Source organism: Suncus etruscus, chromosome 13 (genome assembly GCF_024139225.1).
Source record: "Suncus etruscus isolate mSunEtr1 chromosome 13, mSunEtr1.pri.cur, whole genome shotgun sequence".
Lineage (NCBI taxonomy): Eukaryota > Metazoa > Chordata > Mammalia > Eulipotyphla > Soricidae > Suncus > Suncus etruscus.
In genome coordinates, this window is record NC_064860.1 from 10288566 (window position 1) to 10306808 (window position 18243).

The window sequence follows — 18243 nt, forward strand, 5'->3', positions numbered from 1 at the left end:
AAATATAAGAAACTACTAGTCTGAATATAAAGTAATAATAATGTTAGTATTTGTTTCACAGTGTGCCTAGCATGCCAGAACCCTCCCTGTATGCATGGGTTTGGCCTTGATCAATCACAGAAGCATATCAAGACATTTTTAAAAAACAACAAAATGAACCTTACTACCTGAAGTTTAAAAATCAATCTAGAAATATTAGCACAAAAATAATATCTACGCCTCCTTGAAATAAAAGCCAAAGGAAATCATTTTCTTCGTGGTGTTTTAGACCATTTAGACATTTAGACATATTGATGTATCAATTTTCCTCATCACAGACTTTTAGCTGGCAAATGTAGCATAATAGTGTACAAATAATATGGTTATAAATTACAGGTGAGTCTGTATAAACTGAAAAATCATCTTTGTTCTAAGAATTGCGATGTGCACAATGTAGAGGCTGAGTTTTGAGATCATCTTCCAAGTCTAGTTGTACTACATTAGATTTTTCTTCGCTTAACTTACTAATTGGACACAAAGCTAGATAGATCTGGACTCCCTTGGCTACATATGAAAAGAGAGGCTATGTAAATACAGTATCTAATACCTCAACCAAAACTTAAGATGGTCTGATCAAGTATATATTCCTTAGTCCCAGATATACCTGGTATGTCCGAAAAAATTATATGGCTCCTATTCAAATCAGGCTAAGACTCTTGGATCACCTCAATGAGAGAAACTTTATTATATGTGAGTTCAAGAACAAAAATAAGTATTTACAACAACCATTGATTTTGTTGCAGCTGTGCAATGTTTTCTCACACCTTATTTCATGTACAAAAAGTTGAAAGTATCCAAGATAATGTCAACAGAATGTGCTGCTATGGAAACTAGTCCTTGAACACACCTGATAAACAGAGCTAATTACTAAAGATAGAGAACTAACTAATTTATTAACTAGAGAATATAAACAGGAAAAGGGATTATCAAGAATAGGAGAGACAAGAAATAAAGGGAAAGGTACAATCTGAAAAGAAAAAATTAATGAGAGAAGAAAAGGAACAAAACCTAGACCCTAAGTCAAAGCAGCTCTGTCCCCACCCTTCCCTACTACACCCACCATACCTAACCACCCAACCTAAGGGTGGGGAGTCACTTTTTTCCATGGACTGATGTACAGAAGTACTTCTGTCCATCTGGAATACTCTAACACATATTTTCTTCTGTTTTCAGGGAGGCAGCATAGACATATGACATAGGGAGAGTCCTTCAATATATAAGATACCTAGACTCAGTTCAATAAAATAGCAGGTATATCCGTAATACAATAAGTCCTCAAAATTTTAACAATGGAGTTAGAAACAACGATTTCATACAAAACTAATGTTACTGTTCCATTTTGTGTTTGAGTTTGTGTACAACTTATGAAAATGACTATCCCTTAAAATAATTATTTTGCTGGTAGTTTCATATAGACTATAATTAGGTAGCTACTGGACCTTATACTTAAGTGAGTCTGCTTCTATACTCAACATGCTCACAAATTAAAAGGTATACCTTGAATGAGTATACAAATGTCATAATAAAAAGACAATGTTTAGTAATATAAAAAAAATAAAACATCCAGAACTTAAACATCATTAAATTCCCTTTGAAACTATCAAACAGAAACTACCTAAATGAAATGCAAAAGATTCAGAAATGCTAAGCCTATTTAAAAGTAATACAAGGGCAGAGTGGTGGTGCAAACAGTAGGGTGTCTGCCTTGCATGTGCTAACCTAGGACGAACCTCCTTTGATCCCTGATGTCCCATATGGTCCCTCAAGCCAGGAATGATTTCTGAGCATATAGCCAGGAGTAACCCCTGAGCATCACCGGGTGTGGCCCCAAAACAAACAAAAAAAACCCTAAAAGTATAACACAGGGAGAGTATTACTTGATTTGAAAGAGAGAATATAACCTTTGTTAACTGAACATAAGCATTCCTGGCTATTTATTCTTTATTTAAATTCCATTTACAAATATTTTTAATGTTGTGAGGAATAAAAACACATTCTAGTATTTCCCATAATATATATAAAAAAATCTGTCAACAAATTATGCTGAAAAAAATTAGCAATCCTCCTTCAATATAAAATGATTCTACCTAATACCTATCAATAAAATGAAGTGAAATAGATCATGTATGTGAAAAACAAAATCTCAAAACTCCATAATCAAACAGGGGAGAAAATCTACATACATCCATCGAGGATACAATTCATGAGATAAGATAAATCTGATTAAACTGATAAATTTGATCAAAATAAAAAAATCTCTGCTATGACAGTATACTTAGAATGAGAAAGAAAAGAGAAAAGATTAGAAGAAAATACTTGTAAAAATCCTAAATGATAGGATTTAAAATATACAAAGAACCCAAGATTCAACAATAAGGAAAAAAGCAAATGTGAATTTAAATAGGATCAACTATTAAAATATATACCTCACCAGATATATAAGCAAGTAAAACCACATCATAGGCCATCAAGGAGAGACAAATTAAAATAACAGTATACTCATACATAATTAAATGACCATAGGAGAACTGATGCTGTTGCATGTTTACCACTTACTATGAAGATACTGGGAATACACCTCTTGTACACTGCACCAGTACACTGGTGGAAAGGTCACTTAGGTAGCCAGTGTAGCCAATTCCTTAAAGTGAAGCATATGCTTACCATAAAATTTAGTAGTGATGTTCTGTGGTATTTATACAAAGGAGATCACACTGATAAACCCTGTAAAAATGACACAGGGATGTTTATTACAGGTATCAAAAATGGAAAACTACTAAGATGGCCTACACAAGCAAATAAATATATAAACTATGGTACAGATAAACACTGGAATATTCATCAGCACTAAAAAATAAGAGCTTTCAAACCATTAAGAAAAATCCTAAATGTATACTAGAGAGTGACAGAAAATTAATTTGAAAAGGTAAGTTTTTACGTATTGTATGATTCCAACAATATGACACTCTGGAAGAGGAAAAATAAAGAACACCAAAAATTTAGTGGTTGGAACAAGGGACAGAGAAGAAGAGTAAGCCAGAGAACTTTTAGGATTGAAAATGTTTTGTATGGTGTTAAAATAGATATTATTGTACTTTTGTCCAATCCCATAGAATACACAACACCAGCAATAAACCCCAAGGTAAACTAAAGACTATGGTCGAGTATAGTGTTCCGATATAGTTTCATTCAGCGAAAAAAAAAAGAAAAAATGTTATCATTCTGGTGTGTACTGTTGATAATGAGTCTATATGGGAAGTATAAGAGAAATCTGCTTGTAGTCTAAGAAAAAGTCCTAAATTCAAATTGTTTAAACAAAAAGTTTATTTAACTTCATAATAAAGTACAAAAGTGTGTATTAAATGTGTTGCTATGGTATCAAAATAAAAGCTCAAAGAAACCAAATATCAGGTGTGAAATATGAAAAAAAATTTTAGATCAAAACTTTAACTGGCATATACAGTTAACATGTTCAACTAGCTATACCTAGATTCTATTCTAGTCACCCCCAAAAAAATGCTTCCCTAACACCTAGCATCTGTGACACATTTTTAAAATGCATATATACATATACATGTATATATAGGGAACTTTTCTATATTTAAGAGAAAAAAAAGATCAGTTCTTGCTCTTTATTCACCAAAAATAAAGTTAACATGGTGAGTTAGCAAATTAAGTGTTCAGATCTGGAAATCCATGACTGAAACATTTACTATTCATGTTTGTTACATTCTTGGGGAAAATGCAAAACTATGGACAAACTTACATTCCTATAAAGGATAAAATAATGGGAATTATTGTTCTTAACTAGCTACTTCAGTTTCAAGTTGCCAGTTGTGGTACTCAGAATCAGGACTTCAGCTAGTCAGAAGCTATAAAGCGGTTAAGATTAACTGCTAGAATATTTGTAACAGATGGGCTAGACTTCAGCCCATCTGATTTTGACATTGTTATTATTCAATCTTCGAAACCAAAACACTGAGCCTGCCTACCTCCTTTTCCGTTACTGTCTTCAAGGGCTTCAAATCAAATTTCCTCTCAGCCGAACATGCAGCAGCAGCACCTAACAGCTCATAGAGCGCAGCCGATGAAGCAGGCTGGTCTCTATTGCAAAAAAAAACAAATCAAGATTAAGAATCAAAACTGGTGTTTTCGTTGGCTAATACAGTATTTTTAAAAATCTGAATAAGCATCCTAAATTGCACTAAAAGCTCAGGATTTCTGACTGTTCTTGAAAAATCTGAAATCAGAGAAACCGTATCTCTGAAAGGCAGTAACAGGAGAAAGCTGAATGCCATAAACCCCCTGAAAATCAACTATCACATTCTCAAAACTCACTTTACCTGATGATGCTGAGTCCAATATTTATCAACATAATTTTACAGATACTTCAATATAAAGGGCATTATTTTTATCTATACTATAGATATATGATTTATCTATACTATATTTTATCTATAATAAATATATCTATATTGTCATTACCAAAAAGGAAAGGACAAAAAACACTGATATATTTAAAGTACAACAGTCAGTCTATTTCTTAGTGGAAATGAAAATATAAATATGTCCATTTTATAAAGGTATCTAAATTCACCTTTCTAATTTAAGCATTTTCTTTTCTTTTCTAGCAATCAACACTTCAAAGAAATAACTAAACTAAAAAGGCTCTAAAACGGTATTTTCCAAAGTTTGATTATCGCTCCACTCCAAACACCCTTTCCAAAGAGATCTGTGAATCCAGAGAGGAGGTAGTACCTTCCTGTGGTACTAGCTAGTCTGTTCAATGAAGGTAAATTCCCAAAGGAGTGTTCAGTGATTTTTTTCTTTTTCTGAAAAGAGGGTAGTAGGCCAAATAGATTTAGGAGACTGTAAACGAATTAGAGTGAAAAGAATGAATTAGAAAATCAAAAATAGAAACTGGAAAATGGAAATTTCTAAAATGTTAGTGCAGGAAAGAGCAGAAGAAAATATATGACAGAGATCAAGAATTAATACTTTCTGACTATCTTTAAGCAGAAGACTTAATTCTCCCAGTTTGATGGCATAATATATATGTCATTCCTAAGTAGTCTTATTTTCTACTCCTCTTGTTTTTAACTAATTCATACATAATATGACTTCCAAAAATGTGCTTCCATTCTAGATTAGAATCTTCTGCATGTCTAAAATGCAGGTTCAGGTTTGCTCTTCAAGCCCATTTTTCTCCCTTGAGCAAACATAACTTGCTTGTCTGTTTCTCTGCTTCTCTATTTCCATTGTAGAACCCTGTGTTCTCTCTTGAACATACTTCTCCCTCTCCTCTCATATTTTTGTAAATAATTTCAATAAAAATTACCTTACTTCACCAAAATCATAAATGTATATTTAAATGTATACTGAGCCTGACTGCCTAATGGGTACCATTCAAAAATCAAGTCCAAAATTACACACCCCAAATATATTTCCTGAATACATGAGTATTTTCTTATGGAAGTAAAACATCCATCCAACTACTGAAATGAGAACTCTAAACATTATTTTGGACTACTATCTTGGTACTCTCACATCCAACAAATCATTATATAGAATCCTAATTATTCCCTGGAGATCTCCTTTCTCACTACTAAAACCTTGGAAGCAGGACAATTTCCACCTCCTTTCTATTGCAATCACCTTATTACCAAAATGATCTCATCCATCAAGTGTCCTGATAGACAAGTTCCCCTTCAAGAACCAACCGAGGGCTACAATGGGTGGAGTGCTTGCCACACACAGGGTTAGATCCCTGGCATCTATATGGTCCCCAGAGCCCTCCAGGAATTACTGATTCCTGAGCACTTCTGGAGGTATGCCTTACACCTAAAAAAGAACAATTCAAATGTGGTATATTCCTTAAAACAAACTCTCATATTCAAATTTCCCTCTACTCAAAGAGAATCTCCAGTTCTTCTGTTTGTTTTGGGGCCATCCTGGCACTCACAGATTACTCCTGGCTCTGCTCTCAGAAATCGCTCCTGGCAAGCTCTGGACGATCTGGGATGCAGAGGCTAGAACTCAGGTAGGTCCCAGGTCGGCTGTGTGTAAGGCAAAATGTCCTACCGCTGTACTATCGCTCTGGCCCAAGAATCTCCAGTTCTTTTGGAATTTCCACTGTACTGTTTAAAATTTTCAGCAGATAACTTATTTATATCTGTCCATTCTAGACTAATAGCTTCTTTCATGCACCTCTCAAGCACTTTGTGCTCTACAAGTCGGATTCAAATTTTATAGAAAAGCATTATTCCTGGCCTCAAGAAGCTCTGTCTACAGAAAAGAGCCACGTATCAGTAGAAAATAGTAAATGGTAAGACAGAGCTATTACAGAGCATGAAAGACCACATTACCTGGCTCAACTTGAAGGGTAGGAAATAGGGTTAATAAAATGTAGTGAGAGGCCAGCAAGGTGGCGCTAGAGGTAAGGTGTCTGCCTTGCAAGCGCTAGCCAAAGAAGGACCGCAGTTTGATCCCCCCGCGTCCCATAAGGTCCCTCCAAGCCAGGGGCAATTTCTGAGCGCTTAGCCAGGAGTAACTCCTGAGCATCAAACAGGTGTGGCCCGAAAAACCAAAATAAATAAATAAATAAATAAAATGTAGTGAGCATTTAGAAATAGATAGCACTGATTGTCAAAGGATGACAGTACATAGGAGAATGGTTACGTCAAGTTTAAAAAAAAGGAAACAATGTGCTCGCTTCAGCAGCATGTATACTAAAATTGGAACGATACAGAAAAGATTAGCATGGCTCCTGCGCAAGGATGACACGCAAATTCATGAAGTGTTCCATATTAAAAAAAAAAAAAAAGGAAACAAAAGCATTGAAGCAAGGAAAACTGCCCATGTGGCAGCAACTGAAGGTTTTGTTCAAAGGAAGGAGATGCAGATGGTAAAGTAGTGCGATGGTGAAAGCAGGGAGTGGTAAAGGGGGAATACAAGTCCGGGGAGACCCTGAGACAAGGGTAGAGATAAATGGGCTCTATGATGGTGGACCTCGTATTGGTATGTTGTATGCATGCATGAATTCCCGACCTTTATTTAAAAAAATATAAGTCTAACTAAATTCTTAAAAATAATAAATAATAAACATCTCTCTATAAAAAGAAAAAGCAGAGAAATTAGAAATGAACAGACATCTGCAAATTAGAGAATACCTATAGTACCCACTCATTATTACATTCAATGACTAACTGCATGAAGCAGAAGAATGGGGCCATCACCATAGTTTTTTTTAACATAATTAATAAATGAGTGAATTCGTGAACTGTCACTCCTAATCAGATGTAGAACAAGAGTCATAGGGAATACATTTTGTTTTGTGAATGGAGTCAGAGTTAAGTTTAGTACAAGACATGTGAAGGGTTACAAATACATAAGTGATCACAAGTGAAGAGAGCCAACAAGTAGATATATAAATTTTAAGGCGTGGAAGACCTTAAATGACATTAAGGCCAAATAGGAATCTGAAAAAAAAAAAAAAACCTAAGATAATCATGAAAAGGACAGAAAATCCGAAGGAAAAAATAATCCAAGGATACTGATATCACATTAACATTTATAGGGACATAATAAGAAAGTGTATGAAGATAAGTGAAATGGCATGCTTAAAAAAGGCAGAAAAAGAACCAGTCATAGAAGGGTAGCAGAAGTTAAGAGGCTAGTCCTTAAGAAAAAAGGGAATGAACAGTGTTCAAAAGCTGACCAGCTCAGCAGATTAAAAAGAAAGAGAAAAACCAAAGAACTTGACAACCAGAAGGCCACTGTTGATTTCATACAGGGAAACATCTACAAAGTCATTGTCTTATTTAGATTTCCCTAAGAAGTCATGTGGAATATTTTTTCCTGGCTTTCTATGTATCTTCCTCAGAGAAGTGATTCAAAGTGGTTAGATTAAAAATGAGTGAGGAGCCAGAGAGAAAGTATCAGAATCTCATATGGTTATGGGGTCTCAGGAGTGACCCGTGAGTAGAGCCAGGAGTAAGCTCTGAACACAGCTGCTGGGTGTCGAGCAAAAACAAAAGACAGTGTGTGGATGGAAAGAAATTTGTATATGTCAGAGTATATGGGGGGCTCAACCAACAGAGTATCAGTAAAATGGGGAATACAAGAAGAATCCTATACAATGCCATTGGCAAAGGCAACAGAATAAAAAAATGAACTAACAATAGACTATATAAAATTAAAGTTTCTGCATGGCAAAAAGAAAAAATACATGGGCTAAAACTAAAAGATAATGAATGAGCAAAATATTTGCATCAGGCCAAAGACTGGTATTCAGAATATATAAACTATTTGCAAAGATCAACATCAACAACTAAAATAAAAAAAAGGGGAAAGGAAATGAGCCAACAGGAAGACGGCCAACAGGAACATGAAAAAGTGTCCCGCAACACTTATTAGGGAAATCAAAATCAAGACAAAAAATTGAGATATCATCTCACACCAGTGAGAATGGTAAATACCAAAAACACTGAGAACAGTATGTGCTGATGGGGATGTGATGAGAAAGAAACTCTCATCCACAGCTGGTGGGAATGCTGTCTGGTTCAACCTCTATGGAAAACAGTTTGGAGGTTTCTCAGTGAACTAAGAATTGATCTGCCATTCAACCCAGTTAATTTCTCTTCTGGACACAAAAACATTCATTCAAGAGGACATATGTGTTGGTTTACAATTTACAACTTGGTTCCACCTAAAACAAAGAATCTCCCTGGTTTCTTTCTGTTTGTTTACAACTTGGTTTTACCCAAAACAGATTTTTCTACTTAGCATGTATCAAGAACCTGGGCAAAACTGGCTCAGGATAGGCCTTCAGTCCTTAGTCCCCTGCCAGAGGTGGTCTCTGTACTCAATAAAAGATACCTACCTGCCTTGCAAGCGCTAGCCAAGGAAGGACCGCGGTTCCACCCCCCCCCCCCCCGCCGTCCCATATGGTCCCCCCAAGCCAGGGGCAATTTCTGAGCGCTTAGCCAGGAGTAACCCCTGAGCATCAAACGGGTGTGGCCCGAAAAACCAGGAAAAAAAAAAAAAAGAAAAACATCATCAGTCTGGCAGGCAGCTTTCTCTCTTGACTTGACAAGATAAGATTGCTACTAGGCCACCCATATTTCACTCTAAGCTTTGTTTTGATTATTTCCTGGGGCCTGCAGTGACCCTTGCTCCAGGTCTACTTTCCCTAGATGAAAATACTGGGCTTGGGGCCATTAAGCATATGAACACCAAAAGATATGGAATCAATCTAGGCGTTCATTATAAAGGTATAGTATATATACAAAATGGAATATTATGCAGCTGCAAAAACGACAAAAGCATGCAATTTACTGCAATTTGTTAAGAAAAGTAAACCACAAGAAGGAGGAAAAACATGATAATCTCATTTATAACATGTAGATCTGGAAGAATAAATGCAAAGAGGAAGGGGCTGGAAAGATAACATGAAGATAGGGTGTTTGCCTTGCATGCACTACAGGTGGTTCGAATCCTAGCATCCCATATGGTCCCCCAAGCCTGCCAGGAGCAATTTCTGAGCGTAGAGCCAGGAGTAATCCCTGAGTGCTGCCAGGTGTGACCCAAAAACAAACAAATGAAAAAGGAATGCAAAGAGGAGATAACACCTTCACTCTTAACTCCAGATTACAGGAAGCAAAAGGACAAAAAGGAAAAGAAATTGAGAGGAGTAGCAAGAAGAGAGAGATAGGAAATAAGAAGAGGTAGGGGACAAGTGCCCCAGGTTCACTGGTGGTGGGAGGAGTGATAGTTATATACCCAAGCCATTAAAAGCATGAAATCCAGATTACAGCAACCCAACTTAAAATGTGCCTGTTGAGAATGCAGGCTCGGAGAGAGAGCCCAGGTACACTGGTTGTGGGGTTGGTGTTTAGAACATGTTCACCTGAAACATAACTACGACTCTGTCAATCACAGTACTCTAATTTTAAAAAGTTAGAAGTTTAAAAATGTTTTTCATTTTAATTTTCTTTTTATTTTATTTATGGAAAGTTGGGATATAGGTTAGTATGTGATAAAGCCTTGCATGTGTGAAGCCCTAGGTTCAATCTTCAGCACCACAAAAAATGAAAGAAACTTTTCTTAAATTTTATAAAAATAATAAATGTGCTGAACTCTGATGATAGCAATATTTGAAACTTATTTCCAAGTTTATTCATGCAAAACGAACTATTGTTAACTTATACATTAAAATGATTAAATTTAGTGACCATAGTCTCTATTTTAGTTACTCTAGCCAGTGGTGCCAATGGTCCTCAAACATTTTAAACAGGGGGCCAGTTCATTGTCCCTCAGACGTTGGAGGGCCGAACTATAGTAAAAACAAAACTATGAACAAATTCCTATGCACACTGCATATATCTTATTTTGAAGTGAAGAAACAAAACGGGAACAAATACATTATGTGGCCCGCGGGCAATAGTTTGAGGACCACTGCTCTAGACTATAATTATTAATGACAATAGCATTATAACTTATGTTTTTGGTTTTTGGGTTACACCCGGCAGTTCTCAGGGGTTACTCCTGGCTCTATGCTCTGGCAAGCTCGGGGACCATATGGGATGCCGGGATTTGAACAACCAACCTTTTGCATGAGAGGCAAATGCCTTACCTCCATGCTATCTCTCCAGCCCCAGCATTATAATTTAATGTTTGTGAAACTACTTTGATTCTCTCTGCACAAGAGTATAATAATATATACAAAAGAGCACATATCTAGAATATAGGTCTTGTTAGTTTATAAGTCTATTCTATTTCTATACTGTTAAAAATAAGTAAGTAGGACTGGAGCAATAGTACAGTGGATAGAGCATTGGCCTTGCAAGTGGCTGACCTGGATCCTCTGCATCCCAACTAGTCCCGTGAGCACTGCCAGTATTAATTCCTGAGGACAGAATCAGGAGCAACCCCCTGAGAAACTTTGGGTGTGACCCAAAAGCAAAAAATACATTAAAATGTATCAAAAGATGGTCACATCATTTTTGAAAATCATCAAGTGTGAAAGTAAAGAAGTAGTAAAAGAGTGGCAAACCTGTTAGGAATAGCAGAAGGTCAGACGCATGCAAGCAGCATATCTTAGTGTGCGGAACTACGCTATGTAGAACTGATCAAGCCCTAACACTTCAAAGCCATGTCCTGCCAATGGCAAAGCAGAGGCAAGAACCCTGAGATGCTTAGAGCAAAAAAATCTGTTCAAACTACATAATAAAGATGATGCAAAGTCAGGATTTTTATCCCCAGTTCCCAATTATTATTCATTATGGGAATGATGAATAGATTTACAAGATTTATACTGAATTCGCCATATCCTATTATCTTTGGTCACCACCAACAGATAAATCTAATCTAACTGCTTCCCTCCTCCTCCTTAAAACTGCCCTTTAGGATCACGCGGTTCCATGGCAAACATAAATGCCAAAATAATCAAAAACTTCACCACATGAAATCAAAGTGGCTCCTCCAGAAATCCACTCAAAAGCAACTTACTCTTCACATGCCCCAACTTCATTATTTAAGAGCCTATCAACAAGTCCAACCTTCCAGTAAAATTCTCTGCTTGTGCAGTTCCTATAAACAGAATTTCCTCTGGTCATTTTCAGTCCCCCTGCCCAGTTTACAAGCCATACAAAGTAAACAGTTGCAGATGAAAACGAAGCATAAAAACTGCCATGGTGCCGTGAAGTCATGAGCATTAGTAAGCAGTATATGTTTGCTGGTAATTTCAATGTGCAGTCACATAGCTCTTCAGAAGTCCATTCTCTTTGTTTTGGGGCCACACCCGGTGATGCTCAAGGGGTTACTCCTGGCTATTTGCTCAGAAATCACCCCTGGCTTGGGGGACCATATGAGATGCCAGGGGATGGAACCGCAGTCTGTCCTAGGCTAGCACCAACAAGGCAGAAACCTTACACCACTTCACACCACCCCTCCAGCCTCCAAAAAGTCCATTCTTAACGTAAGACAGTTTAGCTTATGTACCATATAACTTGAATTTATTTCAACAAACATTTGAATAATTTAGCCAATACACAGCCTTCTCCCCCCACACCACCTCTTTTTGATTTTTGGTTTGTTTTGTTTCTTGGCCTTGTAAGCTGCATTCAGGGCTTACTCCTGGCAAGTGTGATGCAAGGGACTGAAACCGGATCAGCGATATGCAAGCATCCTATGTGCTATTCTCTTTCTGGCCTCCACAATAGTCAACTTTTGACTATAGCATCAACATTTGACTTCCATCAACTTTCACTGCAACTCTGCTTTAAGCCACTTTAAACCAAAATCTAGCTTTCATCACCATCTCCGAGCGGGTAATTTATTTTCTGAGCACCATCTTCCGATTCTACATTATACCAACTATATCTATTTTTCCTTGTCATTCAGAGCCAGTCTTGATGTTCCTTTTTCCAACCCACTTTCATATTCTCTTCTCTCTTTAGATCAAGATTTCCATGATACTCGATAATATCTTCATTTATCCCATCATGTTCAATTGCTTGTTTATTTTCCTGTATATAGCATATGTTATAAGTCTCACGAGAACGTAAATTGTGTATGTGTTGTTCAGTGATGTATTGCTGGTGCCAACTATAACATTTGGCACATATAAGAGGTTCCCAGCAAGTAAAAAATACATAGAAATATGAAAAGACAGTTAATTTATTAAACATTTAAATCATTATACAAATCAAGATTTTTCTCCCCATCAATACCATCACTTTATCTTCTTTCTAATCATTTCCTGACATCTTAATACTGACGTGCCCCCTTGCCGTGGGTTTCTGTGTCAAGCTGCTTCACTGTGTAGCAAAACAGAGAGAAGATAAAAGTATAATAAAAAGAATAACTTTATAGACTTATCAAAGCTTGAAAAGAACTCTACTTTGAAGAGTGATATTTTTATTGATTTTTCTCTTGTGCTTTTTTTTGGCTTTTGGACCACACCCTATGACGCTCAGGAGTTACTCCTGGCTCTGCGCTCAAAAATCACTCCTGGCTAGGGGGACCATATAGGATGCCGGAATCAAACCAAGGTCATCCTGGGTCAACTGCTGTGCTCCGGCCCCTCCCTTGTGCTTTATATATGTCTATGGAAGTAACTGGCCAAACAATTTTTAAAATAAAAAGCAAAAATTAGTTTCCATTTTTTACTTAAAATACTGCTGCATGGGTTTCCATGTTTTGGGTTGTGTGTGTGTGTGGTTTTTTGTTTGTTTGTTTGTTTGTTTTGGTGGTGGTGTTGGCAGCAGTAGGTATCTTGGGAGGTGTATTACACCCAAGGTGCTCAAAGGGCTATTCCTGAGAGGTGACTCCTGGCAGGGTTCAGACTGATATCTCTGGTGCCAGAGAATCAAACCAAGATTGGCTACATGCAAGGCAATTGCCTACCGTCTACCAGGGATCCTCAAACTTTTTAAACAGGGGGCCAACTCACTGTCCTCCAGACTGTTGGAGGGCCAGATTATAGTAAAAACAAAAATTTGAACAAATTTCTATGCACACTGCATATATCTTATTTAGAAGAAACAAAATGGAAATAAATACAATATGTGGCCTACGGGCCATAGTTTGAAGACCCTGCCTATACAATCTCTCCTGCCCATTCAATGGTTTACTTTTAGTGACTTTTTTAACAGAGAAAATGTATAATTAGTGGTACTTTATTATCTTCAATTTTACCTATTACTGTTCATACAAAGGATTTATTAATTCATTTTAACATTCAACTAGTAGTCACTTAAAATATTACTAACATTTATAAACTGTCACAAAGCATGCATTCCATCAAATGAAAAATCAGGAAACACGTGAAACTAACATTAGTCTTATCAACTAATATGCCTCAGAAAGTTTTGCACAGTATTTTGAAAAGAATTTTTTCAATTTTGAATGATTTTAATAGTCAATAAACATTTCTTAATCTTTGATAAGAAAACGAACCCTAAGCAGATGTTACTAATGATATGCAAACAAGTGACCCTTAATGATGAATCAGCTAAACCAGAAATCAAAATCATCATAGTCTGAGCTATGATTCCTAGACCTAAGTCAACAGAATGACAGCTTCCAAGACCCAGAGATTCATAACAGGCAGGGAATATGAACAAACACCCAAATGATCCTGAGCTAATGCAAACAATAAGGTAGTGAGAAGTTGTCAATGGATTGGCTACACCGGCACTATAAGGGAGACCGTTAAGATGGAAGGAAGGAGAAACAAGGTCTAGGCCAGGGATTCCTAGGCAGAGGAAGACTCACATACAACACAGCAACAAAAACTCTAACAATGCACATTTTAAGTAACAGTAGTTTCTTTCCCCAGGCTATGTATGTAAACCCCCACTGCTTCAAATTCTCAGTGCAATTTTCTATAAATATACACATAAGGTTTAGATATGAAAATGTTATTCAGGTTGGAAAAAAACTACAACTTCTTATATCAACTCTTATATGATACTGATCCCATTACCTGAACTGCAAAATATAAATACCTTTGACACCAAAAATATAATCAAAAGAAAAACTGTATAATAATCTCTAAAACTTCTGCAATACAAATAACAGGTAAAGCTAACCCATGTAACAGGAGAAAAGTCCTTGTAAATCATGTATCTGATTTTTTTTGTGAGCAATATATTTCTTTTATCTCAACATATTCAATATTTTTTTTTATTTTTAAACACCTTGGTTTCAAACATGATTGTGGCTGGGTTTCAGTCATATCAGATGACACCCCCCCCATCACCAGTGCAACATTCCCACCACCAATGACCCAAATATCCCTCCTCCCCTCCCCGCTCCTACCTGTACTCTAGACAGGTTTTCTTCTACTTCCCTCATATATTCTCATTGTTAGGATAGTTCACAATGTGGTTATTTCTCTAATTAAACTCATCACTCTGTGGTGAGATTCATGAGGTCATCTGTAATGTCCAGCCTTCCTCTCTTTTGACTCTGAAAATTGTTGAGAAATGTCTTTCATTTTTCTTAAACCCATAGATGAGTGAGATCATTCTCCGTCTTTCCCTTTCTCTCTGACTTATTTCACTCAGCATAATAGATTCCATGTGCATCCATGTATAGGAAAATTTCATAACTTCATCTCTCCTGACGGCTGCATAATATTCCATTGTGTATATGTACCAAGTTTCTTTAGCCATTCATCTGTTGAAGGGCATCTTGGTTGTTTCCAGAGTCTTGCTATGGTAAATAGTGTGATGAGCAAAAATTAAAAATTTGTTTATGAAAAACTACACACAAAATTAAAAAGTATCAAGCATGCTATTGTCAATTTAATAGTCATTACTTTCTGATTTTTCTTACACTTCTTTCAAATGACATAAAACCTCTACTATTTTATAGTAAAATCTGCATTTTATCAATAACCAAGTCATATTTAAAAATGACTCCTCATTCCTTTCATTTCATATATAACTTAAAACAATAGAAGTGCCAAAAAGACTCAATTTCTGCTTTTCTTTGTAATATGTAATCCAAGAGAAAATTAGAACACAAGTTTACAAATAGAGAGCTAGATCTTCCTATTACAGCCTAGTCAAGAAGAGTCACCAATCTTCTACTTTCCGAGGCTTTCTTATAAAAAGCACCCTCTAAAACAGCAATAGAAGCATACTACCTGTGCTTATTTCCTACTATGTAAGTAGTAAGATTAAGTGAAGTTTTACTTCATACTTATTTCATTGAAAGTGTAGAGCTTTCATTTTAAAATTTTCCAATGATCAAATGTGGCACTATTTAAATAAGGGCTGAAAAGTTAGTAGAAGGTAGAATATCAAATATGGCCTCCAAAATTTGTTTTCTATACATTTATGCTATCATGTAATTCCAGCCTGAAAATAAAAGAAGTTATGATAGGCAGAATCAGACACTCTCACATGCGAAACTATAAAAAGCAGAAAGATCCTTCCAAAAAAAAAAAAAAAAGGTAGAAAAAAATTCCAATAAACTGGGGGCTGGAGAGATAGCATAGAGGTAAGGCGTTTGCCTTTCATGCAGGAGGTCATTGGTTCGAATCCCAGCGTCCCATATGGTCCCCCGTGCCTGCCAGGAGCAATTTCGGAGCCTGGAGCCAGAAATAACCCCTGAGCACTGCCGGGTGTGACCCAAAAACCAAAAAAAAAAAAAAAATTCCAATAAACTAACACTGAAATATTCTTGGTACATATATATCAGCCTCTAATATTAATTTAAAGATCAAACAATTAAGCCAGTATAACTTTTTTTCTATTAAGCCAGAGAAACACAGAATCATTTTACCAAACCTTTCTGGTACATTTTTATCTGCATAGTCAAGTGGAACTGAAATGGGCAAATTAATCTAAAAAGAACGTTCATTCTTTAATAGCAACATTAAAGGACTTTTAATCATAGGATTGTTGTCGCAACTGCCATCCCTGAAAATACACACTAGAATTTCCAACTATAAAAATAATCCATGACCATACTTCACTCATACTTGCAAACTTTCATAGTAGGTCATAAAACATGAGACAGTCTACAAAGTGCCAATGTCACCATTAGTGTATTCTAAAGCTTTAAGTTGATCAAGCTCAGAATTTTAAAATTTTACATGGTACACTGAAAAAATAAAAATCAAATAGTGAGTGCCAGAGAGATAGCATGTAGGTAGGGCATTTGCCTTGCATGCAGAAGGACAGTGGTTGGAATCCCCCCATATGATCCCCTGAGCCTGCCAGAAGCAATTTCTGAGCATAAAGCTAGGAGTAACCCGAGTGCTACTGGGTGAGATTCCCCCCCCCCAAAAAAAAATAGTGAAACAGATAAATCCAAATTGCTTCATAATTAAACTACACGTATATTCTGTATATGAAAATAACAAGAACCTAATCAAGTTTTTTCCTTTTAGAAAAAAAAATGAAAGAAATGAACTCCTAAAAGCCTGATGTAACACTTTCTGTAATATGATCCCAAATATAATATTTAATCAATTTAATCAAATATAATATTTAATGTCCAATGGATATCACTGAAATATAATCAAGGTAATATTTTAAATTTAACAAATTTGGAGTAAATTTTCACATTTTTCTTAACTTTACTGGGAAAATTATTAAACATGCATTCAATCAACAGTAATGAATGAGGACTACCAAGTGGCAAACTCTCTCCAGGCACTGAGAATACAACTGAAAGCCTCACCTTTGGGAGATAACAATTTTAGATGGGAAGAAAAGTACAATAAACAAAGAAATGACTATATAATGGGAATGTAGAACAAGTATGATGATGTTCACCAGAATAACAAAATTTAGTGGGGATGCCAGCAAAATGAGGTAGACTTTTTTGAGACGTAAAGTGTTCTGGGGGCAGAGAGACCAACAAATTCACAAAATCACATTATTTTTTCTTTTCTTTTTGGGGAGCTCACACCCGGCATCACTCAGGGGTTACTTGTGGTTCTTCCCACAGAAATCACCCCTGGCAAACTTAGGGGACCATATGAGATGCCTGAATTCGAACCACAATCAGTCTGCATGCAAGGCAAATGCCCTGCAGCTGTGCTATCTCTCCAGCCCCTAATTTTTTTCTTTTTTTGTTTTCTTCTTCACTCCTCCGCTTTCCTGCCACTCCCTCCACTTATCTCACAATGAATGCGCTTGGAGCAAACAACATACACCATGACATAGACAAGATTTACTCTTCAGATGCAAGGAAACACACATTTTACACCTCAACAATCCTGGAGTTCAGAAGTTAGCACAAGTAATTACCTTAGAAATACATTCTCTAATCATCTTACCTTATTTTTTAATTGTTCACCCTTTTTTATTTTTTTTATTTTATTTGCTTTACTTTGACAAAAGGCCATAAGGGTTAGGCCTTTGAGTGGGCAAATGCACAGATCTGCTCTAATGATGAACCTATGATACAGGAGATGACTCTGATGGCAAACGTATAATTCAGGATTCAAGCATGACACTTCATGATTCATACCTGAACTTATCACGATCTTAGCAGAGTAGACAGGTGGATAAAATAATCCACAAAAGTTCATCACTTGGACAAGATATAGTCAATGCCTTATAAATAGATTATACTAAACAACAGCTTTTGCCTTTTGTGATTTTATCAGGGTTGATTGAAATAAAAAGATTTTTTCCCTACAAATATTCCAGATATACAAACAAATATCTCTTAATTCCT

The 18243-nt window shown here is 36.2% G+C and overlaps 1 protein-coding gene and 1 non-coding gene across 2 annotated transcripts in view; one reads left to right on the top strand and one right to left on the bottom strand.

The window, feature by feature from the left end:
* SNX13 (sorting nexin 13) overlaps window positions 1-18243 on the bottom strand; it is a 90424-nt gene that overhangs the window by 62095 nt on the left and 10086 nt on the right. The gene's annotated exons all lie outside the window — the stretch shown is intronic.
* LOC126026752 (U6 spliceosomal RNA) lies at window positions 6744-6850 on the top strand. The gene has a single exon (XR_007501973.1). It is a non-coding gene; the product is annotated as a U6 spliceosomal RNA (small nuclear RNA).